The sequence below is a fragment of the Nicotiana sylvestris genome, chromosome 5 (genome assembly GCF_000393655.2).
Source record: "Nicotiana sylvestris chromosome 5, ASM39365v2, whole genome shotgun sequence".
Classification (NCBI taxonomy): domain Eukaryota; kingdom Viridiplantae; phylum Streptophyta; class Magnoliopsida; order Solanales; family Solanaceae; genus Nicotiana; species Nicotiana sylvestris.
Genome location: NC_091061.1, coordinates 147,231,880 through 147,238,779, shown reverse-complemented (window position 1 = coordinate 147,238,779; position 6,900 = coordinate 147,231,880). Strand labels below are relative to the sequence as shown.

Below are 6,900 nucleotides of genomic sequence, written 5' to 3'. Positions count from 1 at the left end.
CGGCTTTGCAATTTGCCTAAACCTCATTCTAAATTGGGATATGACACTAACAGAAAATAAGTCATGCCAGCGTGAACCTCCCAGAAGATTAGAAGAGAAGGGTTTTGCAACAGTTTATATACAGTTCAAATAATATCAAAACGGTAAAAAACGACATTTAGCACATTAGGCCCAAGCATGTAATAAAAGTCAGATAATAAACAGAAGTCAAATATAACAATTATTCTAAGCTAGAATTCTTGAACCCTGAATCAAAGATTCTGGGTTCGATCCCCAGCAGAGTCGCCAGAGCTGTCATACATCCTTTTTCTACCCGAAAGGGATGGGAGTTTTTCCAATTAAAGTGACATTAATCGAAATGGGATTATTTATTTAAGTTCAGAATCACCACTTGGGATAATTTATGGTGTCCCAAGTCACCAGTTTAAAATCCCGAATCGAAGAAGTTTTGTCACGACCCCGGTTCGCCCTTCGTGAACCATCGTGATGGCACCTAGTCTCTACGACTAGGTAAGCCTACACTTGCGGAAGATAACCAAAACTTGCAGAAGTAAAATAATTTAAAAATAGAAATAAGGCAATAACAGTGTTTAAATGTGCCACTCGGCGTACACCATATATATAAATCTAAAAACCAATATCCAAATCCAAGACCCGGAAACCCACGAATCACAAGCTAAGAAAAAGAAATACTACATAGCTCTAACTCCGAAATTGTCTAATAAGAATAGAAAGTACAGAATGGCTAAATACTAGAAAGCAGGAATAGAAAGGGACTCCTTGGTCTGCAGACGTGGGAGATGTACCTCGAAGTCTCTAAGTAGTCGCCTCCCTCAAGGATAGTAGGCCTGAGTAGAAGTACCTGGATCTGCACATGAAAAATATGCACAAAAGAGGCATGAGTACACCATAGCGGTACTCAGTAAGTGCCAAGCCTAACCTCGGTTGGGTAGTGACGAGGAAGGTCAGGGCGCTACTGAGATTAAATACAATATAAGGGTTAACAGTGTGGAATAAAACAATATAAATAAGTGCAACAGTAAGAAATAGCATAGAATTGACAGAACAACAACAACTGGAATAGAGACAAAACAAGCCACGGAAAGAAATACAGCTCAACACAGAGATAACAATCGGGGCACCTTCTAGGATACCGTCCTGTAGTCCCAATTACAACTGTCCAGTAGATCTCCCGGGATACCGTCCCGTAGTCCATCATATATATGTCCGAAGGATTTCTCGGGATCTCGTCCCGTAGTCCAACTATCAATGCGCGGGGATCTACCGGAATCCCGATTGGTAGTCCTAAATGTAAATACCCAGTACTGGGGGAATCTACCGGGTGCATTCCCATAGTTCCATATAACTGTACAGGGCGATCTATCGGGAATCTAACCTGCAGTCCCAAAGTAAATGTGTAGGGGGGTCTATCGGGAATCTAACATATAGTCCCAAAGTAAACAGACAAGGGGGAGCTACCGGAATCCCACATCCGTAGTCCCAATGTAAATACACAGCAGCAGCAAGAAGATATACAGAAATGGCAAATTTTCATATTAAGGCAATAAGTGATTCTAGCCTAGCATGCTGCACAGAATTCAAGTAAGGCAGGTTGAATCAAATAAAGCAATTAAGTCACTTAGACATGCTTTCCTAACCTAACAATAGGCTTAATAGTGCAAGTAATAGAAACAGGATAGGAAACATGCTAGTATTTACTTAAAGAAAATCGGATTTCCAACAATTAGCACAAGTACGCACTCGTCGCCTCACGTACAAGGCATTTCAATTACCAAACATACCAATCCTAAGGGGAAGGTCCCCCCCCCCACAAGGTTAGACAAGCCACTTACCTCGAACCAGCTCAAAGTCAACCCGAAACCACTCTCTTGCCACGAGTACTCGACTCCAAATGACCCAAATCTATTCAATTCAATCGCATAACGTAAATAACACTTCAAGCAACTGATTCTACAATTAAATTCTAAGCTAAAACGTAAAATTATGTAAAATGACCAAAATGCCCCTCGGCCCACGTCTCGGAATTGGGTAAAATTTATAGTTTCAGAATCCTCACACTCTTACGAGTTTAAAAATTGTCCAAATCCGATTTCAAATCCCCAATCAAAACACAATTCTTTGCCTAAGAACTTTTCCCCAAATTTTCATACAAATTTCAAAATTAAAGGATGAATTCATGTTTAAAATAATGGGTTACAAGCAAAAATGAGTTAAGAATCGTTACTCAATCGATATCTTTGAAAATACCTCAAAATCTCGCTCAAATCCGAGCTCCCAAGCTTAAGTTTTGATAAAAATGGATAAAGCCCTCGATTTTGAAATCTTATATCTGCCCAGAAAATTCCTTCTTCGCGAACGCGGTCAAAGCCTCGCGTTCACGAAGCACAAAATAACTTTGACCATTTTTCCTTCTTCGCGAACGCGTCTCTCACTCCGCGAACGCGATGCCTTGCACAGACGAACCTTCGCGAACGCGATGCACAAAACTCCACTGGGCCATTTCCTCTTCTGTGAACGCGAAGCCCAATCACGAACGCATAACACAACCATCCAGCCTATTCGCGAATGCGGAGGCCCTCTCGCGAACGTTAAGGCCAAACTTTTCCCCCAGTCCCATCTCCTCTTCGCGAACGCGAGAACCCACTCACAAACGCGATGAAGGAAACCAGAACTGATTGCTGCAACATTTTTTGCAATTTCCTAAGTTCCAAAAATGATTCGTTGAGCATCCGAAACACACTCGAGGCCCCCGGGACCTCAACCAAACCTGCCAACCAATCCTAAAATATCATTCAAACTTGTTTCAACCTTTGGAACGCTCAAAACAACATCAAAATGCCTATTTTTCATCGGATTTAAGCTTAAAATTCCAAAAACTCTAAAAATACACTTTCGATCAAAAAGTCTACCAAACCTCGTCCGAATAACCTGAAATTTTGCAAACACATCCCAAATGATATGACAGAACTACTGCAACTCTTGGAATTCCATTCCGACCCTCGGATCAAAATCTCCCTATCGAACCGGAACTTCAAAAATTCAACTTCTGGCATTTCAAGCCTAAATTAGCTACAGACCTCCAAAACACACTCCGAACACGCTCCTAATCCTGAAATCACCCAACGGAGCTAACAGAACCATCGGATTTCCATTCCGAGTCCGTATTCACACAGTTCCGACTACGGTCAACTATCCAGCACTTAAGCTCTCATTTAGGGACTAAGTGTCCCAAAACTCTCCGAAACTCAAAATCGACCATCACGGCAAATCAAAATAGCAGAAATAAACTTGGGAAAAGCAGTTAATAGGGGATCAGGGCGTTAATTCTTAAGACGACCGGCCATGTTGTCACAAATCCGGGTAAGGAATTCTGTTAACCCGGGAGAAGGTGTTAGGCATTCCCGAATTCCGTGGTTTTAGTACGGTCGCTCAACTATTGTTATTGGCCTAATTATCTGAGTAATTACATATTTTATACCTATTGTGTATTTTTAAACTTTGACCGCTTTTAATTATTTATGAAAGTATTCTGGAACAAGTTACGATTGTCGTACACTTGTTGGTTTGGTACACATTGTGAATCGTGTCACGGGAACCGTATCCATGATCTACAACATATTTAATTTATTAACATTATTAGAGGTTATGGCTGTGTCACATGAAATATGCACCCGGATTTGGAAATTACGTATCATAACCATGTCGCAAAAACCGTACTCATAGTCACGATAATTCATTATTACTAATCGCGCCTAAAGCAAGCTACGATATTCACAAGTTACTTTCCTAAACTACTTTAAGATTAGGGTGAGGCTACGAATTAAGAATATAAAATATAGAAAAATGGGTCAACTTAACAGAACACCAAATCCATAAGATTTAATTGAAAAACAATCGGCCCCAAATTCCATTCACATCTTCATTTTTGTAAATTGTTCAAATCTGATCCCCACATCATTAGTGAACAATGTTAAACTGGCTACTTTACAATCGGACCTAATATTGAAAGGATATTCTTTTAACGTCAGCTCAAAATCCTTCTCACAACAAAGCAAGCTAAAGGAAATAAGTCCCAAGTTTCCAAAGGGGATCACAAACATAGAACAGAAGCAACAATAGTTTAAGAGCACTGAAACGATCACTAAACCAAACAAAACTTCAATTATTCATAATACCTAATCATTCACAATAATTATTCACATGAAAAATACCTAACTTCAATTATTCACATAATACCTAACTTCAATTATTCACATCAAAACACCTAATCATTCATAATAAATAAACAGTACCAACTCAAATCATGAAAAATTATATAACACATGAAGCATTCATAACACCTAATCACGTAGAATAAACAAACAACTCAATAATCAATCCCAAGAATCAACAAGCATATAACGTCAATGAAATAAGGAAGCAATGTCGAGAAATGGACCTTTCAATAGCTAAATATTCTTCAACTCAACAAGAACAGATATCTGCTGGACTTTTACGTGAAGTAACCACAACCGAAAATGACACCTAGAACTTCGACGGAGCTTTGAACCTCGACTAAAACTCTTGTATTTTCGGTCGTGTTTGGAGAGCTTTTGGAGGTTGTTTGGCTGTATTTTAGAACTGTTTTGTTGTGGCTTCAGGTGGTGTTTTTGTGGAGTTGAGACGGCGATGGAGGTGAAGGAGGAAGTCTGGTTCGTGGTTGTTCCAGCGAGCTGAGTCGAGGATGATGAAGAAGAAAGTCGTTGCTGCCGATTTTCAGAAATGGAGTCTCATTTTTATTGTGTGTGTTGTGTATGTGTTAGTTGTTGTTCGTTTTCCGGCGAGATCGAAGGTTGAAAAAGAATGACGTAGGGGGGGTGGTCTCTTGGGTTCCGCGGCTGCTTCAAGACTAAGGTTCTAGGTCTGTTCATTTTTTTTTGAAAGAGAAGATGAAACTTCTCTTCCGATGGAAACGGCTGGCCTTTCTGTTTTCGCCCTTTTTTTAGGTTGTCCCTAGAGTTAAGTCAAGGTGTAAGTCTTTTTTTAGGTTATTTTTCATTGGTACTCCCTCCGTTTTATAATAAATGAGGTACTTTCCTTTTTAGTCTGTTCCAAAACAAATGATGCATTTCTAAATTTGGAAATAATTCAACTTTAAACTCTTTCATTTTACCATTTACCCTTAATGAAAAACTTTTATAGTCACACAAATGTCATGGCCCCATAAACTTTTTACACCTTAAGCTTTTAAGACCACAAGTTTCAAAAGCCTTCTTATTTTTTCTTAAACTCCGTACCGAGTCAAACTACCTCATATAATATGAAACAGAGGGAGTATATAAGAGAGGAAAGGGTAAATGGGCTTGGACTTAGGAAATTGGGTTGGACCATGTCTTTTGGGTTTGAATTTAGGCTAAGGAGACCAAATAATATAATGTATCTATAAAGTGTAAAAATCAACCTTAATTAAAATAAACTAATATAAAACTAAATACTAAAAGTGAAACTAATTTTTGTATTTTCAAATGTTATAATAAAGTAAAAAATAGGAAGAATAGGCTACAGCCAAGGTAAAATTAAAGTACTATAAATTTAAATATACTAATTGACTTTAAACTAAAGATGAAAAATATTTTTTGTAATTTTTATTTTTTAATGATAAAATAAAGTAAAAGAGTCAAGACTATTTAAAATAACGATATTAAACCTAAACTTAACATTTAAACGCTAAAAATATATAAAATCTCGGGGAGGGTCAAAAATTACATGTCTACACTTTCCTAATAGCTTGATCTCCATCGCACGACTCCACGTGGAATAGTTTTCTGAACCAGTCAATTAAATTGAGATGATTGGAGGTGTCCGATGACTGAAGAAACAATGGTTGAGATCAGCTTTCGCCGCCATTGAGATTGCTGTGAATTTAAATAGGATCAACGATTTCAACTCGCAATCACGTTTTTACTGCTATGATATCATGATGAAACTTGAATGAATCAATAATGGAGACCCTAATCTGATAATGCCATAACTGAACTTGAGAGAGAAGAGAAGAAGTAGAGTATTGTATTGAGAGAAAAAATGAAAATGTGTACTGTTACATGGAGCTAACAATACATATATAGAAAGCTCACTTCCACTAACCACCTAACTAACATTCCACGTGTTCACATATTTACTACTAACTAACTGAAATAATAAGCTCCTACTATTGCATACTAATGCTTCATGTAATTCTCATTTTATCACATCTCCTCGTAAGCTCGTCTATTAAGCATACTAGTTCAACAAGTTTGAGATTTCACCTGAGATCAGTCCCATATAGGATCACATATTTGCTTGTTTGTTAATTTAAATTCACACATATTTGGACCCCATGCGTTACAAATTATTAGGATTATAACCCAGTCAAATCAGATAAAATCAAGTGGAAAATAGTTCCTGTTTGCATGGTAGTAAAAACTTGAAACCATATCTTCCCTTTCAATATTTATTACAACCCTTTTAGCTTTTCCACTAGCTCTTTTTTTAAGTAATCCTGTAGATTCTGTGCACTAAACCAAATCCCTGCTTTAGCTTTTTACGTAATATGTGTCATCATGTCAACATAATATGTGTAATTAGTTGATTGTACATTAATGAGAAAAATTGAAACCGTATCTTTCACAACATATATAAGTAACCTTTTCCCAGTGTGCCCTTTTGATTTCTCGTAATGTACTACTACTACTTGTCATTTTGTATAACAAATTCTTAGTGTTTAGCTGGTTCCCATTTGGTTCAGAGTACCTTTCAAGTTTGAGTTGATTGCTCCAGGTTTAAGATGTAAAATATATTCGAGTGGCTAGTAAGCAGCAAGTTTGGAATTAGAGGGGATAGAACATGAAATGTCATCGATTC

General features: G+C 37.7%; 1 long non-coding RNA gene across 1 annotated transcript; it reads right to left on the bottom strand.

The window, feature by feature from the left end:
- Window positions 1-542: 542 nt before the first annotated feature.
- LOC138891318 (uncharacterized) lies at window positions 543-6,093 on the bottom strand. Its single transcript, XR_011407704.1, has 2 exons — window positions 4,460-6,093; window positions 543-868 (listed from the first exon to the last, which is right to left on the bottom strand). It is a non-coding gene; the product is annotated as an uncharacterized lncRNA (long non-coding RNA).
- Between the last annotated feature and the right edge of the window lie 807 nt (window positions 6,094-6,900).